The sequence below is a fragment of the Rhinatrema bivittatum genome, chromosome 4 (genome assembly GCF_901001135.1).
Source record: "Rhinatrema bivittatum chromosome 4, aRhiBiv1.1, whole genome shotgun sequence".
NCBI classification, from domain to species: Eukaryota; Metazoa; Chordata; class Amphibia; order Gymnophiona; family Rhinatrematidae; genus Rhinatrema; species Rhinatrema bivittatum.
This window is the reverse complement of record NC_042618.1, coordinates 260,795,093-260,821,701: the sequence shown is the minus strand read 5'-3', so window position 1 is coordinate 260,821,701 and position 26,609 is coordinate 260,795,093. Positions and strand designations below refer to the sequence as shown.

Below are 26,609 nucleotides of genomic sequence, written 5' to 3'. Positions count from 1 at the left end.
GTGGCTGTCTCCTGTTTCAGAGGCGAGGTGAACAGAGCCCGCCTGTCAGTTCACCCGGACTTGGCCCATTTCCTAAAAGGGATTAAACACCTCCGACCACACCTACGGTGGCCAGTTCCCCTGTGGAATCTGAATCTAGTATTGGACTTTTTAGCAGGGCCTTCCTTTCAGCTGCTGTGCAGCCTATCCCTGCGCCTGGTAACGCTGAAGACTGTGTTCTTGGTGGCGATATGCTCGGCTCGTCACATCTCTGAACTACAGGCATTGTCTTGTCAGGAACCATTCCTCTGGATGACTCCATGAGCATTATATCTTCACACCATTCCTTCCTTCTTTCCCAAGGTAGTCTTGGAGTTTCACTTGAATCAGTCCATTTCCTTACCGTCCCTTGATAGACACAAGGACATGGAAGACTACTGCCTCTTCCACAATTTGGATGTCAGGCTTTTAGTGCAGTATCTGGAACTCTCAGAACCGATGTCTCCTTCCACCTTCCACCTTCCTTCTTCATGGTGGAATGAGACAAGGCGATCCAGCTTAGCAAACTACCGTAGCTCACTGGATCAAGGAGGTGGTCACGGGAGCTTATGTAGAGGCAAGGAAGCAGTTAGTCTTTCAGGTTAAAGCTCATTCCCCTAGGGCCCAGGCAGTATCCTGGGCAGAAGCTAAACTACTGTCTCCCGTCGACATCTGCCGAGCGGCGATGTGGTCCTCCTTACACAACTTCTCCAGGTTCTAACACCTGGATGTTCAGGCCTGAGAGGATGCAGCCCTTGTAAGGCTCCTGCCCCATTCAGGAATAACTTTTGTACATTCCACTGGTCCTGAGTCCACCTAGCTACATGCTAGGAAATGGAGAAATTACTTACCTGATAATTTCGTTTTCCTTAGTGTAGACAGTTGGACTTAGCATCCCGCCCATGGCTGCCCATGAACAGTGCCAAGGAATCGCCCATAAGGTGAATCTAGATTCCAAGAGGTTACGTCTCCCAGTACCTAGATCAGGGCATCTATAATCTTGCTGGGATTCAGCGCTTATGTTTGGTTGAGTACAATTATGATTATCCATTTTTTAATCAAGGTTTTCAGAGGTATGTCCACAGTGGCTTTTGAAGAGAATACTGAAGGGTTGAGGTCACTGCAGAGGTATATTTAAGGTGATGTCAGCTTTGAAACTGACTCCATCTCCATCTGCTAGCAGGGGAGCATATAACCCTCTGGTCCTGAGTCCATTTGTCTACACTAAGGAAAACTAAATTATCAGGTAAGTAATTTCTCCATTATTCATTGGAGACCAATGATATAAAAGTACATCAGAGCTTTAGAGCAGTGTGAGTGATTGTCAAGCAAGTTACGATGCTTTAAGTTCTGCTTCTGCTCTGTGCAATATGAAGGTCTCCTTACCTCATATTCACATTTCTACCTCAGTAAAAACATTTGTTCTAATACACCACATTAAATGTTTACATTTGTCTCACAAATGATATCTTACATTATTTAAAATACCGACAAATTATATCACCACTTCAAACAATGAGTCCTTATTCTTACTTGATGTCCACTACTCTTATTTCTGTTGCATTAATTAATGAAATGCTGACTCAAACTTGGCTGTCTCAATTGCTGAAGATCGCTGAAAAATAATTTCAACAAAATTTGCCACAATGTCTCAAATTTGGCTGCATCAATTACTGAAATCATTGAATGGTAATCTATATAAAATCATCACAGACCTAACAAAGGCCAATATAGGCTTCCTCAGGGAATCTTTATGATGATTTATTTTTTATATCTTGTGTCGTCATCTTCCTAGACTGAATACATATCTATATGGATCACTGCTCAATCACTATACTTTAAACTTCCTCTATAAATGAACACAATGCATACTTTTAATAAACACACATTGCCTCCTTATAATATGAAAATAATATATATCAAATATGTACATATGAGGATACCTCATATTTTCTATGGGGTAGATTTTAAAACATTAGGCGCATGCTTCCATGTACCCCCAATATCGTCATCTCACCTTTTGCGCCTGCTTCTGAGCAGGAGCAAGTTGTGTGTGCCGGCACCCTGCAGGCACGCGATCCCCTGGCACAGCGGAAAATGGTCGCTGTGCTGGGCGCCTCTAGCCTTGGACCGCCCCTTTCACAAAACCAGGGACTTACATACATGGCCGGGCCTTTGAAAATTGGCCCGGCGCCCGTAAGGCCCATCTACGTTAAAAAAAACCCCGGGTTTTACACGCATAGTTGATTTAAAATCTGGCCCTATAATGTTGGCATACCTGATGTGAACACTACAGCTTTCTCTTTCATTAGTATTAAACATGGTAGTGACTGGTTAAAGGTCCCAAAAATGCTTTTTATATTTGTTCCCTGCTGACTGTGAAACAAACCAACTTTATTCCTACTCTACCAAAATACACTGTTATGTTTGCCGGTCCCAGCAGGCTGCTGCAACATGATATCCTTATTCTGCTGTAAAAAAAAAAAAAAGGCATATAAACAAGCTCTTTTTTTCACACAGAAATTTTATCAGAGAAGCATGGCCAGTATGAAAGTATTTTCACGACTGTGTTAGGATATTCATATTTTTCTTTAAAAAAAATAGGGCTGGATTTTAGTAGCTACATGTGGGAGTAGATTTGTGCACGCAACCTGGTGCACACAAATCTACGCCCGATTTTATAACATGTGCGCGCAGCCATGCACATGTTATAAAATCCGGGGTCGGCGCATGCAAGGGGGTACACACTTGTGCACCTTGCGCGCGCCGAACCCTAGGGGAGCCCCGATGGCTTTCCCTGTTCCCTCCGAGGCCACTCAGAGTGAACTTTCCTTCCGTCCCCCCAACTTCTCCTCCCTTCCCCTACCTAACCTGCCCCCCAGCCCTACCTAAACCCCCCTAACCTTTGTTGTTCAAGTTGCGCCTGCCTCGGGGCAGGCATAGGTTGTGCACACCGGCCAAGTGCCGGCACGTGATCCCCCGGCCTAGAGGCACTACAGAGGCCTCTGGCCACGCCCACCCCTTTTTTTCAAGCCCCGGGACATAAGCGCATCCCGGGGCTTGCGCGCGTTGCCGGGCCTATGCAAAATAGGCTCGGCGTGCATAACCCCCCTGCACGCATAAATCCAGCTGGATTTACGCACGCAGGGCTTTTAAAATCTGCCCCATATTTTTTTTTATTTAAAAATATATTTTGTAAATATTGGCCTTTATTACACATGAATGATTGTTTTAGTAATGCTAAGTTAAGATTTGTGCATTCCAGAAGTAGAAATTTGAAGGAGGAGATGTGCCCTTCTCTTTATCAAGAGTTAAAACTATAGAAACCTCAATTGTATACAGGCCATCAAAAATGTGGATATTGTCACGTTTGTAACATTTCTGTCAGTGAACAAATTCAATCATCAAATTACTAAGACTATTTTCTCATTGAAGTTTTCATCTGCATGTGCAACTTGTCAAGTAGTTTGATATACGATGTCCTTGTGATAAATTATATGTTGGGAAAACAATGCATCAAATTAGAACTCGAATCTCAGAACATAGAAATCTGAAAAAGAAGAGAACAAAAGCTCCAATAGTGACTCATTGCTTGGCTGATGATCATACATGTGAACAATTACGTTTTTTTTGTGATAGACAAAGTTGGGAAACATCTGAGAGGAGGGGATTTAAATCTAGAACTGAGTAGACATGAAGAGTGATGGATGTACAAATTGAATACTATTGAGCTCACAAACTGAATTCTGAAATCAAATGGCATTATTTTTCATGAAGGCATTCTGAAGAAGATTAATAATTTTTTTCCACTTTATTTTTTGGAGAGAGACATTTGTTAACCAGTTGGCATTTGATATCAATTGTGTTTATTAAAAATTGAATTAGACATGTCAACATAGCATATATCAAATTTTCATTTCTCAATCTATTTTAGATTTAAAAGTACAATAACATTTTTCAGCTATTTTGAATAGAGAAAAATTGGTCAGTATATTAGCATTTGATAGCAGCCATATTCATTAAAAACTGGCTCTGGCATGTCAATTTGGTGTGTATTGAGATGTCTATTCAAATTCTTATTAACCAATCCATCTTAGATTTAAGTGCATAAGTGTTTATTGAGCTCTGAGATGCCATCTTTATAGCATCAATGCAGCAGATGAATATGTTTAAAATAATTTTTGTGTGGTTCTAAAATTATGGGTGAGTAATGATATTGGAAAGATCATTATTTATACAAAACGGTTTGCTAACATTATTCCATCTTTGTAGAAATGTACTTTGACACAGCCTAGTTTGGTGAAACATGATTCATATTAATATTATAGCACTGAAAGATTATTATATTTTATATGAACAAATAGAGTCTGGCTTTGATTGAAAGTTTATAATGGTTCAATTTACTAGTTATAAAAGTTTACTTATAGTATTGAATGAATTTGTATACAAATAGGGAGAAGTGCCAATTATTGTATATCTATCTATATATATATAGGTATGGTGTGTGTATATACAGTATGTGTGTGTGTGTGTATATATATATATATATATATATATATATATATATATATGACAAATCAACAATACTACTATCGCAAAATAGCTTTATTAAAAAATATTTCTATAAAAATACTTCCTTCTATAAAAGTGAAATTTGGGGGGGAAAGCCAGTTCATAACTCACTAAAGAATAGCAAGCTAACTTGTAGGTCTGTCACACCCTGTGCCAACAGCCCTGGCAAACAACCCCAAATATAAATTGTTCTTAAAGGATAATAAAAAAAAATTAGTGAAGAAACATTTTGTAGTAAGCACTATATAATGTGGATTTTGTAAGTCTTTTTATGATAAATGCTTATTAATGCAAAACTGCTTGTTAATTTCTTTTGTTCTGAATGGGTTTAATGACAAAAAACACCACACATTTTTGTAGAATTTTAGTTCAGTGTTATGAAACAATTACATATATGGGTATATATATCTATATATTTATAGATATATATATGAAATGCAAAAACAAAAACCATAATAAGACATTTCAGGAATCATTAAATAAGTTTCTAGGAAGTACTGACTTTGACTTTAGAACTGCAATACTTTTATACTTCCTTTTCAAGGATTCCCTCAGTGTTGAGAAGATCCCAGGGAACTGAAGTAAAAGTTCATATGGTTTCTACTTATAACAATAGTTCTCAACTATAAATGGGCATCTAAAAAGCATTTAACTTCCATTCTGGAAAGGTGTTAAGAACAGCGATAAAGGAAAACATAATTATCTTGAAGACTGAGGATGATTGGTCAACAATGCTTTATGAGCATAGCTCCAGTTAAACAATTCCCAAATTGCCTGAAACAGGAAACGTAGGGGCACAGTTTATCTGGATATAAAACCTTTGATATATTTAGAACATAGGAACAGAAGATTTATCATACTGGGTTATACCCAAAGGACCATCAAGCCCAGTATCCTGTTTCCAACAGTGACCAATCAAGGTCACAAGTACCTGGCAGGATCCCAAAGGATAGAGAGATTCCATGCTGCTTATCTCAGAGATAAGCAATGGATTCCTGCAATTCCATCTTAATAATGGTTTATGAACATTTCCTCCAGGAACTTGCCCAAACCTTTTCTAAACACAACTACACTAACAGCTTTCACCACATCCTTTGGCAACGAATTCCAGAGCTTAATTATGCGTTGACTAAAAAAAATATTTTCTCTTATTAGTTTTATATGTACAACATAGTAACGTCATTGAGTGCCCCAAGTCTTTGAACTTTTATAAAGAGGAAACAACCGGGTCATGTTTATTAATCCTACCCACTCATTATTTTATAGACCTATACTGTATCTCCCATCAGCTGTCTCTTCTCCAAGCTGAAATGTCTTAACCTCTTTAGCCTTTTCACATAAGGGAATTGTTCCATTCCCTTTGTTACTTTTGGTTGCCTTTCTCTGAACCTTTTCTAATTCTATTTTTCTAATTAGGGAGTGGAAGAGAAGCCTAGTGGTTAGAGCAGCGGGCTAGGAACTAGGGTTCAAATCCCACTGCTGCTCATTGTGACCTTGGGCAAGTCACTTTAGCCTCCATTGCCTCAGGTACCAACGTTAGCTCTAGATGCATCAAACGGTAGTAAATAATAAAGATTTATGGCATGTTAGCTTCTTGTGATAAACTTATGGGTGTGGCTAGGTTGCATTTCGCAATATCTTTTTGTGTTGTGCATCAGTTTATGTTTGGTGCACTAAGGGGCACCAAACATAAACTGATGCACAACACAAAAAGACTACGAGCGTAACCCGAGAAAATCTGCCCCTGCGCACGCCAATCCTATTTTGCATAGGCTCGGCGGCGCGCGCAAGCCCCGGGACGCGCATATGTCCTGGGGCTTGCAAAACGGGGCGGGGCGGGGGCATGGCCGGAGCCTCCAGGCACAGCAGCCATTTGCTGCTGTGCCCGGGATTGCAGGCCGGGCATCGGCCAGCGCGCGTAAGCTTTGCCTGCCGGTTGGCAGGCGCAACATACCCGACAAAGGTAAGGGAGTGGTTTTAGGTAGGCTGGGGGGCGGGTTAGGTAGGGGAAGGAAGGGGAAGGTGGGGGGAGGCGGAAGGAAAGTTCCCTCTTCTTTTACTAAGAGCCCCAGTGACACTACTCGATGTCGAGTGATGGGGCTTGGTTTCCTTAGTGTTAGCGGCAGAATGGGCAGCTCTCCTTTTCTCAACAGGCAACAACAGCAGCAGGTGAAATGAGGCACAGTAGCAGCATTCACTGTTCAATAAAGTGCACAGTGTGATTCTCCCTCTCCTGCAGACCTCTCCTTTTACCAGGAGCTACAGCGACGCTACTCAAGATCACATGATTGGGGGGGGGGGGCGTGGCTTCCTCAGTGGCAGAATGGGCAGCTCTCCTGTTTTCAACAGGCAACAATAGCAGTAGGTAAATTGGGACACAATAGCAGCATTTAGTTAAGAATACTGGGCTTGGCAGATTCCGCTTCATCTTTCCCCACCCAGGTCTTCTCTTGTAGAAGTCTTTTGGATCCAGCAGAATGGACTCCAACAAGTCTCTCTTGTGGCAGTCTTCAGCCCCAGCAGGATGGGCTGCTTTGAGGCTATCTTGCAAGCAGTCTTCAGCCAGGGAAACGGTGGTGGTGCTTGGCCAGTGTTTACAAGACAAGGTAGACATTTGACATGCACATAAACAGAGATACATTCATGTATGGAACAACTCGTGTCCTATGTCCCAAATCTGTCATGAGAGACTTTCCTGTGATACTCTTCCAGTTTTTGTTTCCATTTTCCAGGCAGCAACTAGGTTAGGGCACTTCTGCAAGGTGAGGTAAGCAGATCATCAGCTTTGGGTTCAGGGCCAAGACAGTTGAAGAGTTTGGAAGTGGCAACTTTGGCAGGGGCAGGGATGCAGAAGGAAAGGCTGGGCTTTGTAGTTCTTATCAGCAGCACAATGAAAACAGAGTTGCAGAAAATAGTGGAAAAGCTCTCCTCCTTATGTGGCTGTACATATCTTCCTTCTTCTGCAGCAGCAATCACCTTCTGTACGTGCTCTGCTATTCCTGGGTGGCAGCTGTGGAAACTAAGAATACATAAGTATAAATGCTAATAAGTGCACATGTACCATTTTGCATAAGATGTTCATTTTTATTGCAACATTCAATGTGAGTATCCAATGCAAAAAAGTGTGTACATCTGTAGCATATTTCATGTTTACAGGTGGCTCATATAGTGTCCAGGGCCTCATCCATGTCTTCAACGATATCTGGTCCCAGCTGCTGTATGAGTCACTCCTTCATAGGGGTGACAAGAGGACAAAGGGCTCTTCTGCCAGTCTGCCACATGTACTTATTTCATCTGAACACCTTTGACTTCAGCAGGGCCTTGACATCCCTGTAGTGCTGAGCCACCTGTTCTCCACTCCTTTCCATCCCACTGCATCGAGATATGGCCTGAGTGATGATCTTTCCATTTCTAACCCTTGGAAGCCCTGGAGGTCTTTGCAAACTGGTTCCAAAACAGCATGTTGTAGTTGTCTAGGATACCAGTAATGACCATCTTGTTGTCCTCCATGCTGAATTTGTGTGCAAGGAGCCATGCACAAGATGCTGCCTGGCTACCTGAGGATTGGGTTGTCACTTCCATTTCTGGGAAGGTGTCACTCTCTGAACTCTCATTCCCTCTCCCCACTCCTTGCCCTTTCTCCCTCGCACCTGCCCTGACAACTGCCCAACTCTCTGTCCTCTGCTGTACCCTACCCTGACATCCTCCTCCCTCCATACTTGCCTGCCTAGGCAACCCCGCCCTCCTCTCCTCCTCCCCTTCCCTCTGACTCTACTCCTACTCTTCCTCCTCTGTTGTCACCTAGCACTCTGCCCCCTACCACTCCTGCTCTTCTCCTCCTCATGCCTTCCACACTCCATCCTCTCCCACTCCACTCCTCTCCTCAACAAAAAAGGACAAACTAACAAGACAAACACACAAAAACTAACATTTCCTAGCGTGTAGCCAGATGGACTCAGTACAAATGGGATAGTATCCGCGTGCTAGCAGTTGGAGATGGATCTGACGTCAGCACGGGGTATATAGCTCCACAGGAAGCGTAGCTATTCAGTAATTTCCGTCTCCAAAGCAGTTTGGAGTGCCTGCACGCTAGTTGAGCGTGCTTTCCAAGACTACTTTAATTTTTCTCTTTTCTTATCATTCTAGATTCTATGTTGTTTTTCCTCTCTTCAACTTTAGAGCCCCGCGCTCCTGCGGTAGATACCCGAGGGTTCCTCCCCAGTTGAGCTCCCGGGGTGATTGCCGTGCTCCCCCGGCGGTGGAAGTCCTCGGTCCTGCCGAAGCGCGGCAGTGACACAGCCCCCGGGCAAGGTTCGGGTGCGGCATACGAGGCCCTCTGTCCCGGCGTGGACGAGGTAGCGGGTGCATATCCTCAATTGCGGCGGTGAGGAGGTCCCTCCCCCCGCGGCCGGAGACCGCCTGCGTTCCAACCGGGAAGCGCCGAAGCTGGTACGGTGTACATCTCTTCCTACGGGTCTCCGAAGCGCAGAGGATTGGCGGCGTGGCACGCCGTGGAGGACGCCATTTTGGGGCCTTGTTCAGGTATTCCGCGCCCGTGATAGGCGCGGCTTTCTTCCTCCTTGGTTACTGTGGATGCCACTGAGCGTATATCGCTAGCCGCATATTGCTGAGAGCCTATTGAAGGCCATTGAGCGTATATTGCTACTTGCATATTGCTGAAAGCCTATTGCATGCCATTGAGCGTATATTGCTGACTGCATATTACTGAAAGCTTATTAAGGCCATTGAACGTATATTGCTAATTGCATATTGCTGAAAGCCTGTTGAAGGCCATTGAGCATATATTGCTAATTGCAAATTGCTGAAAGCCTATTGCATGCCATTGAGCGTATATTTGCTGACTACATATTACTGAAAGCCTATTGTAGGCCATTGAGCGTATATTGCTGACTGCATATTACTGAAAGCCTATTGAAGACCATTGAGCGTATATTGCTATAAATAAATAAATAATTGCATATTGCTGAAAGCCTATTACATGCCATTGAGCGTATATTGCTGGCTGCATATTACTGAAAGCCTATTGAAGACCATTGAGCGTATATTGCTGACTGCATATTACTGAAAGTCTATTGAAGGCCATTGTGCGTATATTACTGAATGCGTATTGCTGAACGCCTATTGAATGCCATTGAGCGTATATTGCTGACTGCATATTGCTGAAAGTCTACTGCATGCCATTGAGCGTATATTGCTGATTGCATATTGATGAAGGCCTATGGAATGCTACTAAGCGTATATTGCTAACTGCATATTGATAAGTGCCTATTGCATACCATTGCGCAGGTCTCTTGGCCGCCTATGTTGTATTAAGCGCCTTTTGCCGCCGCATACTATTATTGAGCGCCTGTTGTATTAAGCGCCTTTTGCTGCCGCATACTATTATTGAGTGCCTGTTGTATTAAGCGCCTTTTGCTGCCGCATACTATTATTAAGCGCCTGTTGTATTAGCGCCTTTTGCTGCCGCATACTATTATTGAGCGCCTGTTGTATTAAGCGCCTTTTGCTGCCGCATACTATTGTTAAGCGCCTGTTGTATTAAGCGCCTTTTGCTGCCGCATACTATTCTTGAGCGCCGGTTGTTCCATGGATCAGAACACAGCAGCATCTTCAGCAGCGGCGCCGCCTGCTTCAGGCATTACTGCCCTTGGCCTCTGCTCTGCATGCCAGCTTCGGGCCACGCACAGTGATGAGCCAGACTCCCTGTGTACTCAATGTGAGGAGACCGTGCGACCCTCCGGCCAGGACCAGTCTCAGCCACGATTTGTTGACAGTTCCCCAGGGGCTACCCCAGATTTAGGGAGCGGTCTCGGCCAATCAGGACTCCCGGGGGATCTTGTACCCCAGCGATTCGAGGCGGCTTCAATTTCCTGGGTGGATCTCTTTAAGGGAATCCATGCCTTTGTACAGATGCAAACGGCTTCCCGTCCAGGCCCTGTGGCTTCGGCTGTTCCTGTGGTCCCTGTGGTGGCTGCAACTGTGGCGGCTGCTGCTGCAGTTGCGGCTCCTGCGGATCCTGTTCCTGGTCCCTCACACTCTTATCGTGAGCGGGACCTCCCGCTGTTGGATAGTCCAGATCAATCAGATCAGGAGGTTTCATCGGACGAGTCAGAGCTCCCGGACGAGGGGGACCTCCCCCCCGGGGATTGCGCCATATAGAACCATGAGGCGGTTCTTCCCTAAGGAGGACCTCTCCGACCTGGTGTCTCAATGTCTGGCGGAGTTGGATATTACAGGTCCCAGCGCTTCGGTACCCTCTGCGCAGAACCCCCTGCTGGAAGGTCTTTGTCCTACAGCCCGCCACTTTCCATTCTTGCAAGCGGCACAACAAGTAATCGATTTGGAATGGGCGGCTTCTTTTAAAGGGGGCCAGGCCCTAAGGGGCATGTACCCATTGGCACCGGCTCTCCAGGACCTGCTGGCGTGCCCTCAGGTGGACGCCTTGATTAGCGCGGTGGTCAAGCTCACTACCATTCCTGTTGAAGGGGGGACGGCCCTCAAGGAACCTCATCATCGGCGGATGGACGCCATTCTAAAACAGACCTTTGAGGTTACAGCTCTTTCTTTACGGATTGCGGCTGCTGCACAGTGGTGACACGTGCTTGTTTGTCACAGGTCAGAAACAACGCTCCGGCGGCTGACATGGAATCTGCTCTTTCATTCCTCACGGATGCAGCATCAGATTTGGTCAGGACCACAGCTAAGGGGATTTCGTCCTCCGTAGCTGCCAGGAGGCAGCTCTGGATCCGGAAATGGTCAGCTGATGCGCCTTCCAAGACACGCCTCACCAGATTGCCCTTTAAGGGCTCCTTGCTGTTTGGCAGTGACCTTGATAGACTGGCCAGTACTTGGGGTGCCTCCCCTATGCCTAGACTGCCGGAAGATCGGTCCAGATGGGGCCAGCGCACCTTTCCAAGGCCCTCCAGGGGCAGGAGTTCACAGCGCTTTGTTCCTTACAGGGGTCGATATCAGGCACCACGTTCTCAGGCCAGGACTCAGTCCTTTCGATCCAGGCAGCGCAAGCGGGGGGCTGGTCTGGGCTCGGGGCCCGGCCGTGCCCCACAATGAGAATTCGCCGATTCATCCGGGGGATGGAGCCATAGGGGGCAGGTTGACCCTCTTCTACCCCAGATGGGTCGAGATCACGTCGGACCAGTGGGTCCTCGCCGTTGTCAGGGAAGGCTATTATCTGGATTTTCATCATCTCCCTCCGGACAAGTTTGTGGAATCTTCATGTCCCGTACACAAGAAGGCAGAATTGGAAGCTACCTTGGCGAGGCTCCTGTCCTTGAAAGCTATCATCCCAGTATCTGCCTGGGAAATGAATTCTGGACATTATTCCATTTATTTCATGGTACCCAAGAAAGGGGGTACCTTTCGGCCTGTCCTGGACCTCAAGTCAGTCAATCGATACTTACGGGTCCCAAGGTTTCACATGGAGACTCTGCGTTCCGTCAAGACCGCAGTACAGCCCGGAGAATTCCTCACGGCATTAGACCTGTTAGAGGCATACCTGCATATCCCGATCCACCCGGATCATCAGCGCTACCTACGCTTCAAGGTTCTGGGATGCCACTTCCAGTTTCGGGCTCTGCCCTTCGGGTTGGCCACGTCTCCATGGACATTCACCAAGGTGGTCGTAGTGGTAGCAGGGGCGCTCAGGAGGGAAGGAATTCTGGTCCATCCCTACCTAGACGACTGGCTGATCAGGGCGAAATCCACGAGAGGAGAGCCTTCGGACAACCGACAGGGTGATCGCCCTTCTGGAAAGCTTGGGCTGGGTAATCAACCTCAGCAAGAGCTGCCTACAGCCTTCCCAGTCACTGGAATACCTGGGAGTACAGTTCGACACCCGGGCAGACACAGTCAGCCTCACAACCAAGAGAAAGATGAAACTTCAGCAGCGTATCCAGTATTTGATGGCAGCCAGTCGGCCCATAGCCTGGGATTATCTACAGGTTCTTGGTCTCATGGCATCCACCCTGGAAGTGGTACCTTGGGCGAGGGCTCATAAGAGACCTCTACAGCACGCCCTGCTCTCTCGCTGGAGCCCCCATCTACGGAACTATTCCACGCACCTACCTCTGCCAGCCAGAGTGCGGACCCAGTTGCGGTGGTGGTTGCAGTCCAACCACATGAGCAGGGGGTCGAAGATGTCCTCACCCACGTGGATCTTGCTCACCACAGATGCCAGCCTGAGCGGCTGGGGAGCACACTGCGAAGAACTCACCGCACAAGGGCAGTGGAACAGAGAAGAGTCAGCGTGGAACATCAACCGTCTAGAGGCACGGGCAGTCCGGTTGGCATGCCTTCACTTTGCTCACAGACTGAAGAACAGAGCAGTCAGAGTGATGTCCGACAACGCCACCATGGTGGCATACATCAACCGTCAGGGTGGAACCAGAAGCCGACAGGTATCTCTGGAGATCGCCCCTCTGATGACTTGGGCAGAGGTGAATCTTCAGGACATCTCCGCCGTCCACATTGCCGGGAAAGACAATACCACAGCGGACTTCCTCAGCAGAGAAAGCCTAAATCCGGTAGAGTGGCAGCTGTCGCCCACGGCCTTCCAGATGATTGTGGATCATTGGGGGATTCCGGACATGGATTTACTGGCGGACAAGTCCAATGCTCAAGTACCCAGATACTTCAGCCGCAAGCGCGGCCCGTTCTCTCACGGAATCGATGCCCTGGTTCAGCCATGGCCTCCAGGGACTCTACTGTACGCCTTTCCTCCGTGGCCTCTGCTAGGTGCTGTCATCCGCAAGATTCAGGGACACCGGGGCCTAGTTCTTCTAGTGGCGCCAGACTGGCCAAGAAGACCCTGGTACGCGGACATGAGAAGACTACTGGCAGGGGAGCCTCTTCCCCTGCCTCCTCTCCGGGACCTGCTACGTCAAGGTCCCGTTCTTCACGAGGATCCGGCTCAATTCTCTCTTACGGTCTGGCCATTGAGAGGGCTAGACTGAAGAAAAGAGGTTATTCGGAGCCCGTGATTGATACACTCCTCCGAGCTCGCAAGTTTTCCACATCCCTCACCTACGTTCGCATCTGGAGAGTATTCGAAGCATGGGGCGACACTCACGGCACCAATTCACATACGACCACAATCCCTATTGTGTTGGATTTCCTGCAGGATGGACTTCAGAAGGGTCTCTCCCTCAGCTCCATCAAGGTTCAGGTGGCTGCACTGTCTTGCTATGGTCCCAGGAGGGATGGCAAGACCATCGCCAAGCACCCAGATGTTTCTCGCTTCCTGCAAGGAGTCAAGCATATTCGTCTGCCACTGAAGTGGCCTGTGCCCTTATGGAACCTCAACCTCGTATTGGATTTCCTCGCGGGATCCACCTTCCGACCCCTTCGGGGTCTATCTCTCAGGTCGCTCACTTTGAAGTTGGCGTTCTTGCTGGCTATCTGTTCAGCATGCCGTGTTTCAGAGCTACAAGCACTGTCCTGCCGTGATCCCTTTCTCAGAATCACTCCGGAGGCTATCCATCTTTGTACGGTTCCCTCCTTTCTGCCTAAGGTGGTTTCACAGTTTCATCTTAACCAAACCATTTCCTTGCCTACCACGGCGGGTTTGAAGAACTCTGAAGAAGGGCGTTTATTACGCCATCTCGACATTGGCAGATTGCTGCCCAGATATCTGGAAGTGACACAAGAGTTACGAAAGACGGACCATCTGTTCGTCTTGCACAGCAGTAAGAGACAAGGTGAAGCGGCCTCTCGGCCCACCATCGCCCGCTGGATTAAAGAAGTTATCCGAGCAGCTTACGTGGAGGCGGGGAAGTCTCTGCCTCTACAAGTCAAGGCTCATTCTACCAGAACTCAAGCGGCATCCTGGGCGGAATCCAAGATGCTATCGCCTGCGGAAATATGTAAAGCAGCGACATGGTCCTCCCTCCATACCTTTTCCAGATTCTACCGGCTGGATGTCCAGGCCAGGGAGGACTCCGCATTTGCCAGGGCGGTATTACACGGTCCTCAGGCAGCCTCCCACCCAGGTGGGGAGTAAAGCTTTGGTACATCCCATTTGTACTGAGTCCATCTGGCTACACGCCAGGAAATGTTGAGATTACTACCTGATAATCTCCTTTTCCTTAGTGTAGACAGATGGACTCAGCATCCCGCCCAGCTGCCTGCGTACATGGGTTTCCCCGATGTAAGGTAAGCCAGGTCATCTCTTGCTATACGAGGATGCACTATACCAGGTATCAACGCCTTCCGGTTCGGTCTGCTGGTGGTCTCCAGCTCCTATCAATCGGTCAGGGGAATCCTGTTTTCACTTTTTCACTGAGCGTCAGTACACACATCTATAACAGCTTTTGCAAGGAAGATTACTGAATAGCTACGCTTCCTGTGGGGCTATATACCCCGTGCTGACGTCAGATCCGTCTCCAACTGCTAGCACGCGGATACTATCCCATTTGTACTGAGTCCATCTGTCTACACTAAGGAAAAGGAGATTATCAGGTAGTAATCTCAACATTCTTCTTTCACATAAAGATAAACACAATTGACAAAGGTATAGGTAAACCGATGATAAATAATAAACAGGACAACTCTCTCAGTTAATCGATAAAACTCTCCTCCAAAACTCCAACTAAACTTCAATCAACTCTCCAGCTCTCCTCTCTCTCCAACTTCTGACACACCATCATAGAGGCAGTGGCAGGAAGTTGGCTATATAAACAAAAAAAAAATAGCATGCAACGCATAATCTGGCATATGCCGTGTAAACTGGTGCATGACACGACATCATATCGTAAGATGCAACCACTTAGGGCCAAATTTAAAAGGTGCGCACGGGCGTAGATTTGTTCATGCAACTCGGCGCGAACAAATCTACACCCGATTTTATAACATGCCCGCGCTGCCACGCGCATGTTATAAAATCCAGGGTCAGTGCGCGCAAGGGGGTGCACAATTGTGCAACCTGTGCGCGCCTAGCTGCTCAGCCTTCCTCTATTCCCTCCAAGGCCGCTCCGAAATAGATTATATACTTATTGCTTCCACAGCGTTTTACAAATATATATTTATTTTATTTATTTATGGATTTTTTTATACCGATGTTCGTTTGCACATCACATCGGTTTACAGGGTACAGATAGTATAAAACACAGTGGTAGGAAAAGAAATGGAAAATTACATCTCAACATTGTACGGGAAAGACACAGAATGGGGAGGAGTTGGTGAGGGTGAGCAGGGTGCAGTAACAGTATTTAACATGAAATTTTTATATACAAGGTATAAAAAACAATATGTGAAACATGAGAGAGGAACTTTGTACAGGAGTTTTTTCTAAGGGTGGTTGGATCAGGTGGGGTGAATGGAAGGTGATAGGGGGGGAGTTATGAAAAATATATAAGAGACAGAGCCTGCTTAGTAGAACTTACAATCTAATCAAAACAAGCATACATGGTAAAAGAGATTTTTGGAATTACATTTATTAAGAAAATGGTTAAAATTAATAAGGCCGTAGAAGGTTTAATTAGGGTTAAATTTAAATCAGTCTGGATTTAAATCAGGCAAAAAAGGAAGCATGATGCACCAATCATATGGTGCAGCCAGGTGGAAAGCATGGAGTTGGGAATTGGTAGTAGAAGAGAAAGACATAGATAGTGACTGGCCTGATGAGCCAAGTGCATGAGGAGAGGTGTAGAGCGAGATAAGAGAGGAGATGTAGTGAGGAGCTGCAGAGTGAAGGCTCTTGTAAGTAAGTAAGAAGAGATTGAACTGTGTGCAGATAGGGAGCCAATGCAGTGACTTGAGAAGAGGGATTATATAGATGTAGTGACTGGTGAAAGATAAGTCTCACAGCTGAATTTTAGATAGATTGTAGTGGAGAGAAATGGTTTAGTGGTAGGCCTGGATGTGTCAATAGGCATTCTAGTTCTGTGGCTAGGCTGGTAAAATTCTGAGGTGCAGCAGGCCGGCTGAGGATTTGCTGTCTTTCAGCCGTGCTGACTCTCAGCAGAGGACAGCATTATATTTCCTGATCCATCCCCTCCCCTTTAGGCACATGCAGGGAACAGGAGAGGAGGGGAAATGAACCTGCAGCAGACAGCAAAAGGGGATCATTTTGGGGAGGTTAGTAGAGGCTGAGTAGAGATCATTGGAGGGTGGGAAGAGAGGCTAGGGGATGTGAGGGAATAGGCTAAGGTCATGTGTATGTGAGAGAGGGGAACAAGGATTGGGGGGGCAGTGTTCATAAGTGAGGGAGAAGAGGTTGGTGCCAAGTGTGTGTGTGTGCGCGCACATGTCATATTGGTTGGGATGTTAGAGAGGGTATGCAAGGAGGAACAGGATCGGAACATTATAGGATCAGCTCTCACTCTCTGCAATTCAAATCCTCCTTCCCTTTATCTTGGATTCTATCCCTCAGATCCTGGAACTTCTGTTTCTTCCTTTTGTTCCTTATCCCCAGATTCTGGAACCTAATGCCCAAGTCTTCCTATTTCTTCCCCTTCCTCAATCCAAGAACATCCCTCTCTCTCTTTTCCTCTTCTTTCCCATCCCAGATTCCTAATCTTCCCCATTTCCCATCCTCCCCATCCCTAGTCATCTTTCTTTTTCACACTCCTCCCCTTTTATCAGCCTCCTTCTTTCCTCTCCCCATCCCTGAGTTCTCATCCCTGAACTGATACTTGAGATTGCTTTTCTTCACCCTATATACATTAAAGTACATTCATTATACTGTAAAACTACTTTATTTTATAATGCAGCATAAAAGATGAAAATGTTTGCCAGTTTGCTTCAGAATTTTTTATTTTTTTGAACAGAATCTACCCCTGAGCTGCAACAAAACTAGAGAACACTGCCTTGGATCTTCTGCTCTCTGTTGTCCAACCTCAGAAGGCTAGGAGGATGACAGGAGCCAACAGCATCAACAGTGCCTAGGGGAGCCAAAATTCTAAATCTGTCACTGTTCACTAGGAGACTTGCGAGGCGCAGGTTGCACTGGGCTAAGCAGGAGGAGATGAGAGAATGAATAAGGGATCTGGTACTGTGGTTCAGAAAGGAAGGGGCAGATTTTAATGATGATTCAGAGAAAGAAACAATGCATTTTAGCAGTATTTTGGATATATGTAGAGAAGGAGTGAGAGTAGTCGAAGGTGATCCCAAGTTTATGGGGAGACTGAGATGGTGACCATGTTTTCCATAAAAATAAAGAAAGGAGGAACTGGGGATGTGGGCTTGGGGAGGGGGGAATATAAAGAACTCTGTCTTAGCCATTTTGAAATTAAGGTGGCAGTGAGACATCCAGACAGCAATGTTGGATAAGCAAGCTGAGACTTAGTACTGGAGTCTTCATGAAATTTCTGGTGTAGAGAGGTAAATCTGGTAATCATCAGCATATAGTATGGAAAACCATGAGAGGAGATCAGAGCTCCAAGGGAATTTGTATTCAGAGAGGAGAGAGAGGACCCATGACAGAACCCTGAGGCACTCCAATTGATAGTGGGATGGCATGAGAGGAGAATCCAACAGAGGACACATTAAAAGTGCAATGGGAGAGGTAAGAAGAGAACCAAGACAGGATGGAGTCTTGAAATCCAAGCAAGGACAAAATATCAAGGAGTAGGTGGTGATCAGCAGTATGAAAGGCAGCAGATAGATCAAGGATGATAAGGACTGAGTAAAGGTCTATGGTTTTAGCCATAAACATGTCATTGGAGACTTTGGCAAGGACTGTTTCCATGGAATGTAGAGGGCAAAAACCATAAGAACAGCCATGCTTTTTTTTTATTATTATTTATTTATTTGTTTACTTATTTATTTATTTATAGTTTATTCAATTTCAACTAAATTTAACAAGACAATTCTTGTAATGAAAATCTGAAAAGGCATAGGAAATACATAGCAGAGATAAACAGATAATAGAAATCTTACAAATATTGCCAAATTCAGATCAAGTCCCCTATCTGGGAGAAGCCATACACTATTTCAAGAAAATGTATTTCTATAATTATTAAATATTAAGAGAATGAAGTAACGAGCAAGAGCAATAATTTTTTAGGATTCTTACACTGTAATGACAGTCATAGGTCATTGAGACGAGTAATTATTCAACTGATTTCTTATCTGCCAAAAATAAAGACAGCTGGGCAGATGATAGAAAGTACAAGTCACCTTTATCTTAATACAACATTTGCAGGGAAACAAAAAAAAAACATCACTCCCACTTGCAAGGCTCTAGGTTTCAAAATTAAGAATTGCTGATGTTGTTCCTGAGTCTGTTTTGCAACATTAGGAAATACTCTAACTTGGAGATTCAGAAAAGACCTAGACTTATGCCTGAAGAAAAGGCGCAGAACCCAATCTCTGTCTGGATCGAGAACAAAAGTAACCACAAGAGTAGCAGGTGAAACTTCTTCCATAACTGATTCCTCCAAAATTACTGATAGATTATCCATTTCCAAAATTTGGTACATAATATACCTTAGAGATAGTTGGTAAAGCCTGTTCATAAATCTCCAAGACTTCGGGGAGTCCGAGCAGAGAGGAGAGAGTGGGACCCTGGAGTTTCCCCAGCACTGAGAGACTGACTTTCCCGCTAACCTGGAGGTGAGAGACCCCAGAACAACCCGACTCCAGCTGGGAGGTTCGGCGGGGGGAGGAGTCCCAGTGACATCATCGGCCAGCGTCTGCCGATATAATCGGAGGGCAGACGCTGAGAGACCGGGAGTCCGAGCAGAGAGTAGAGAGTGGGACCCTGGAGTTGCCCCAGCACTGAGAGAATGACTTACTCGCTATCCCAGAGGTGAGAGACCCCAGAACAACCCGACTGCAGCTGGGAGGTTCGGCGGGGGGAGGAGTCCCAGTGACGTCATCGGCCAGCGCCTGCCGATAAAACCGGAGGGCAGACGCTGAGAGACCGGGAGTCCGAGCAGAGAGTAGAGAGTGGGACCCTGGAGTTGCCCCAGCACTGAGAGACTGACTTACCCGCTAACCCAGAGGTGAGAGACCCCAGAACAACCCGACTCCAGCTGGGAGGTTCGGCGGGGGGAGGAGTCCCAGGGACGTCATCGGCCAGCGTCTGCCGATAAAACCGGAGGGCAGATGGCGCACCGCCGCCGGCACGCTGCCTAAGCCGCACGCTCCGAAGGGGCGCGTGGCTTGGTCCGGCTTAGGCCGGCTGAGGCTGAGAGGCTGGCCCAACCCCTTTGGTCCGTTTTCCCTTTCTAGGTGTAATATATGAAAGTAATGTGAGTATTGTGGTAATTCCGTATAGTTGTTTAAATTGTATTATTACCTTAAAAATAATGCCACATACAAAAAGAAAAGGTAAGGTTAGGCAGGAAGCCTCGACCCCTGTAAAACCTTCCCTAATGCAGACAACTATTACAGGTTTTCTCACACCAGCAGAAATAAATTCCCCTGAGTGTCCCGCTGAAGAAGGAGACAAGAAGCAAGGCTCCTTTCTTCTGGGAGAAGTTAGTCTAAGTCCGGGGGCTCCAATAACATCCACTCCACCTCGGTTGGCTGCAACCACCATGGGTCTAGGCTCTGATCCCCGACAAGAAATGTCGGAGCTTTTGAGCCCGATTGAGGGAGAGCATGGGTTAGGTATGGCAGCTAAGAAAAAAGAGGTGAGACATAGTGAAGAGGTTTTCCCTTCTAGAGGAACAGATTCTACCTCTCCCTTGGTGAATCAAAGTAGACAGGAACTCCCTTTGGTAAATATACAGAGTTCTTTATCCTTTACAACTATTGAAAATCCACCAAAAGTAACAATGGATATGATATGGCAGGCAGTAATGGTATTACAATCTAATATTTCAAATTTGAATACTAGCATAAAAGATATGCAAGCTGTATTATTTAATTTGAATCCTATAGTTACAAGTCATGTGGGATCTTTGGAAAAAATTGAGGAGGATATAAAGCAAATAAAGAATGTTCAGTCATCCATTATACAGGGAGAAATGAATTTGTCTAGGAAGGTTGAAAGTATTGAAAACTCTATAAGATATACCAATTTAAGAATTGTCTATTTTCCCAAGTGCAAAATGATATCTCCCAGAGAACAATTGAGGAATTACTTTCAGGAGGTACTGTTATTAGCCCCAGAGAGTCTTCCCTCAATATTAAACACTTATTTCATCAGTTGGAAAACTGAGGGAAATATAGATCAAGGAATGGGTGATATATCATTAAATGTAACAGATTTAATAGAAACCTCCTTAAGTTCGCAGGTGGAAAAAAGAGGTACCTTATTGGTTAAATTTAACCTTTCTTCTGAAAGGGAAAAGTTTTTAAAATTATTTCTTGTGAAAAGAGCCTCTTTATACCTGGGTCAAAAGGTCTGGATTTATCCAGACCTTGCCAAAGAAACCCAATTAAGAAGAAAAAAATTCCTATCATTGGTAAATCAGGCTAGAACATTTGGCATACAGGCAATTGTAAGATTTCCGTGTAAGTGTTTAACTTGGGTAGGAGGAGAAAGATTCGTATATTATGACCCGGAACATCTTGAGAGGTTCCTTGAAACTAGACGCAACCAAGGGGAGGAAACTGAGTCCTAAAACGCAATTGGAATTAATTAAGTATTCTGCTTTACTCACATTCATTAGGTAAAAATTTATTTGCTTTATTGTTTGTTTAACTAGGACTCCTTTGTTAGTTTTGTAACATGGAAAGGGAATTAAGATGTTGTTAATTATAAAAATTATGGAAGAATTTTACAATTCTGTTTTCCTGATTTTGGTATACATGTAAAAGTGAAATATGTTATATTGAAACTTGAAAATAAAAAATTAAAAAAAAAAAAGAAATCTCCAAGACTTCAAAAAAATACCTTTCATGCATATCCTTCGGTGTGATCAAGGGACTCTTAGGAAAGTTTATAAATCTTAAGTTTCGATTTCTCAGCACATTGTCCAGATTCTCAATTTTAAAAGATAATTGAGAATTCTCCTTAATAATAGAAGTTTGTAAAGCTTTCACCGATTCAATCTCAGTCTTGTTTTCATCAAAGGATTTCTCAGCTTGTATTTTAAATGCTTCCAAGGTTGATAGTCTAGTTTTAATATCTATAATCTTGACTTCTACTGATTTAAATTGTGAAGAAATCACTTTACTTAGGCCTTCTATGGCTTCCCATATTGATTCTAAAGTAATATGAGTGGGTCTGACCAAAAAAGAGGAAATATTGAAACCCGGTACCTCTGATCCAGATTCTGGAGGAGAAGTGTCCCTTAATTCGGCGACTGCTGGGCTGTCCCCAAACACAGCACCCCGCTGAAGGCCAGGATTATCGAGAGCCTGGGCTGCTGAGGCTATAGGTGAACCTGCCATCCTAAAAGAAGAGGGAAGCAACCGAACCTCTTCTGCCTGCGATACCACCCCTCTGGGGGTTGACACTCTCGTAGTTGCAGGATTCAGCGGGGGAATCTGGATGCCAGGAGAGAGAGTAGTTGTTGAATCAAAGGAGAGAGTGATTCTCTTTCTCATTCAACTCCCAGAGATTCAAACTCCGGTGGTCTTGGCCCTCACATTACATGGGCTTCTATCGGTCCACTTTGAGAAGGGCTGGGAAGAACTACAGCTGACACAATCTCCCTAACCTGTCTCTTGCGAGTTGAATGTGGCATAACCAAGGTAAAGGTATGGTGAGACGCTCAGACCAAGCGTTACTCCACCACGTTGAATTGGCTCCCTGACATGCTGAGTCAGACCAAGGTCCAATGAATCCAGCATTCTGTCTCTAAAAGTGTCCATTCCAGGTCACAAGTACCCATCATATCCCCAATAGTTGATCTTTTTCTTGTATTTCACTCCCAGAGATAAGCGCTGGTTTTCCCAAGTCTACCTGGCTAATAATTGTTTATGGATTTTTCTTTCAGGATTGTGTTCAATTCTTTTTTGAACCCCATTACGTTAGTTGCTTTGACCATGCCATCCAGCAACAGAGGTCATACCTTAGTTGTGCATTAAGCGGTTGATTTTAAAACTAGTGCGCATTCGCCCATAAAAACCTGTATCAGCACTTGAGCAAGGATATGCAAGAATTTTTAATCATGCACGCACATACGTGTATATGTTTTAAACTGCGCGTAAGTATGCTTCTAATTTTAAGAGATTACTCCATAGCCATCCTACATGTGTCTTCCATAGGACTTTGTCAGCTTTTACGCACATATATCAGTGAATTTTAAAACATACTCATGTTAGGTATATTCCCAGTTTTCCAATTAGTCCAACAGTTTGTCCAGTTAATAGTGAGGTCTTTCAGACCCCTCTGGTTCTTCATCCTGCACACTGCCCAGTTGTCCCAAACCTCTTACCCTGTTCTTTAAACCCTAAAATTTGAGATCTACAAACTTTCTCCTCATCAGGAGCAGCACTAAGCTTATGTGGATATTGAGCGTCCAAGTCCTGAAGGTTTTGATTTTAAAATTCAGAATTTCTCATGTAGGTTTTGGCCCTTCCCTGAAACACCCATGTCCTGCCCTTTTTCTTCTCCCTTATTCATCTCACACACACACACTGGTTACATATGCATGTATTTTGTGGCTTTTTAAAATCTGCATTGCTCATGCAAGGCCCATATACCTACATAAGTGGGCATTTTTGTGCAAGCAATGCTTTCAAAATTGACCTGTGAGTGAAAATAATACTTCCTGAGCCCAATATTTAAAAAACAACCAGATAAGGTGAACTTATCCGGTTAAGTTCTGCAGCTGAATATCTATCTAGTCAGCAGGCATCCCTTAGCCAGATAAGTGGCTTATTCCAGCCAAGGTTTTAGCTGGATAGCTCAGGGGTGGGGAATGGACAGAGAGGGGAGGAGTCAAGTTAGCTGGATAACGTATCCAGCTAACTGGTCAGGCCATAGGGCTGTCCTAAAATTAACCAGATACGCTTATCTGGCTAACTTTAAGATAGCTGGTTATATTTAGCGGTGCTGAATTTCCTGGCTAAGTTAGCTAGATAAATGTATCCAGCTAACTTGATGAGATGCACAATGGCTTAGTATGGACTCCTGAATGATTTGTTTTAAATCTGCCTGTTGCTAGTTTCATGGTGTGTTTGAAAGGATAGTTTCATGGTGTTGTTTGAAAGGATAAATAACCATTCTCGGCGGTGGAGGAGGAAGGAGAGCCCCGGGCAACATTTCAACATCTCCCTGTGTGTTCGCGACCGGGGGCAGCGGATACTAACCTGCCCCGACGGAGCCGCTGGAACTTCCGGGGTCCTGATGACATCGGGGAGGAGTCGGAGGTAGGCCTACAAAACCCGACCCTCTAGCGACTGCCCGGCGAGGTGGAGGAGGAAGGAGAGCACCGGGCAACATTTCAACATCTCCCTGTGTGTTCGAGACCGGGGGCAGTGGATACTAACCTGCCCCGACGGAGCCGCTGGAACTTCCGGGGTCCTGACGTCATCGGGGAGGAGTCAGAGGTAGGCCTACAAAACCTGACCCTCTAGCGGCACACAGCTGACGCCGGCGCGCCACCCAAGCCGCACGCGCCTAAGGGGTGCGCGCTGCTTAGACAGAATTCTGGACAGTGAAGATCAATTAGGCCTCCTCCACCAACAGTGAGTATTAGTCCATAATTTAAATTTCTTGATGTTGCACGATCCTTACTCCAAAGCCTCCATTCAGGAGTCAAATTAGTAAATACTGGTTGTAAGAAATTTTCGAATTTCCTTTATTATTCCAATTTATTGTTGGTAGCAATAATGCCACATACAAAGCGGAAGGGGAAGCTGAGAGAGGTAATTACCACTTCCTCTCCAGTGAACCCTTCACAACCAAAAATTGAAAATTTCTTCAATACTAACCCTGGAAATACTCCCAGAGTGGGAGGCGCTGTGTTATCCACTACTGAGCTTGTAGTGGAATCACCTGCCTCAGTCACCTCATTAAGCCCGGGAGTGCCGAATACTCCTTCTCCTCCATATGGAGATGGGATAACCCCATCTAGACCAGTGGACTTTAACCTCACACCATCAGGGGAAAGGGTCCTGCAAGGAGGATATGAAGCGGGACCCAAGGAGCAAGGAGAAGGTACACTCTCCGACACAAATAAAGAGCTGGTCAGTGTCGGAGTCCCAGATTTGGCTGCCTCTTTTCTCAATAAAATTGATAAGCCAGCAGTAATTACCCTCAATAATGTTTGGACAGCTATCATGACTTTAGAAAAATCTATATCCACCTTGACTAATGTTGTTATAGATGTGAATAGTAGGATGTTGAAAACGGAACAACAGACTGAGTCCCAAAAGACACAAATGAAAGATTTAGACCAGAAAGTAGTGCAAATGGAGAAAATACAGAATGGATTAATACAAGGGGAACTTGTCCAGTAGAAAAAGATGGAAAGAATTGAAAATGAGTTGAGATACTTGAATCTGAGGGTGATTTATTTCCCCTTAGTTAGATGTATTTCAACCCATGAACAATTCAAACAATATGGGGTAGATTTTAAAAGAAGCGCGATCAGCCTACTTTTGCTTGCGCATCAGACTCAAGCAAAAGTACGCTGGATTTTAGTAGATACGCGCGGAGCCGCGCGTATCCACTAAAATCCTGGATCGGCGCGCGCAAGGCTATCGATTTTGTATAGCCTGCGCGCGCCGAGCCGCGCTGCCTCCCCCCGTTCCCTCCAAGGCCGCGCCGAAATCGGAGCGGCCTCGGAGGGAACTTTCCTTTGCCCTCCCCTCACCTTCCCCTCCCTTCCCCTACCTAACCCACCCACCCGGCCCTATCTACACCCCCCCCCTTACCTTTGTCGGGGGATTTACGCCTCCCGGAGGGAGACGTAAATCCCCGCGCGCCAGCGGGCCTGCTGCGCGCCGGGCCGCGACCTGGGGGCGGGTACGGAGGGCGCGGCCACGCCCCCGGGCCGTAGCCACGCCCCGTACCCGCCCCCAAAACGCTGCCGACACGCCCCCGGAACGCCGCGACGACCGGGCCTGCCCCCCGACACGCCCCCGACACGCCCCCCTCCGAGAACCCCGGGACTTACGTGAGTCCCGGGGCTCTGCGCGCGCCGGGAGGCCTATGTAAAATAGGCTTCCCGGCGGGCAGGGCCCTGCTCGCCTAAATCCGCCCGGTTTTGGGCGGATTTAGGCGAGCAGGGCTCTGAAAATCTACCCCTATATGAATAAAGTGTTAAAGATACCAACTGAATCTACACCACCGCTGGCAAAAATATACTTCCTAAATGAGAGAAAAACTAAAGAAGATCAGCAAGAACCTCTTAATTTGACGGAGTTGCTTGAATTATCTAGTGAAGAAACAGTTGAAAGGAGAGGAACAGTTCTGGTCAAATTTATTTTTCCTTCAGATTGAGATATGGTTTTGAAATTATTTTTTAGGAACCGGGCTGTTAAGTATTACAATCAACAAATCTGGATCATCCCTGATGTTACCAGAGTAACTCAAAAAAGAAGGAAGGAATTCCTAGCTTTGAAATCTTTGGCGGATCAAGTTGGTGCACAAATGACCATTCAATACCCAAGTAAATGCATGTTAAAATTGAATAATATAAGTTACATCTATTATGAACCAATAGATTTGAAAAAGTTTCTGGAGGCAAAGAATTTGATTGGGGATACGGCAGCCAATTAAGGGATTTTGGGTATTCGCAAGTAGATAAATAGGGTAAAAGTACTCCAGTTTTTTCTTTATATAATTATGAATTTCTTGGTGTAAGCTCAAATCAGAATTTGACTCTTGTTTATTACATTGATATGGGATGTCTAAATAAGGGATAATATATGGTTTAAATATGATTGCTCAATTGTTAAATGTAATAATGGTTTTCCCAATCTTGCTTTTGTAAATGGTTTATTTGATTTTGTTATTTTGAATTAGACATCCATTATGTATATGGCAAATATATTGTCATGTGTTATAAAATTAATAAAGTGTAAATTATAAAAAAAAAAAATAACCATTCTCTATTTACCCATTCCATCATACTCTTTCACCAAATTTTCCAAAGGAGTTTTTCCATCCCACTTATCGTTTTTGTTCTCTTTCT

At 45.3% G+C, this 26,609-nt stretch overlaps 1 protein-coding gene across 7 annotated transcripts in view; it reads left to right on the top strand.

Annotated features, from left to right (window-relative positions):
- ARHGAP8 (Rho GTPase activating protein 8) overlaps positions 1 to 26,609 on the top strand; it is a 347,233-nt gene that overhangs the window by 104,669 nt on the left and 215,955 nt on the right. The window lies entirely within an intron of this gene.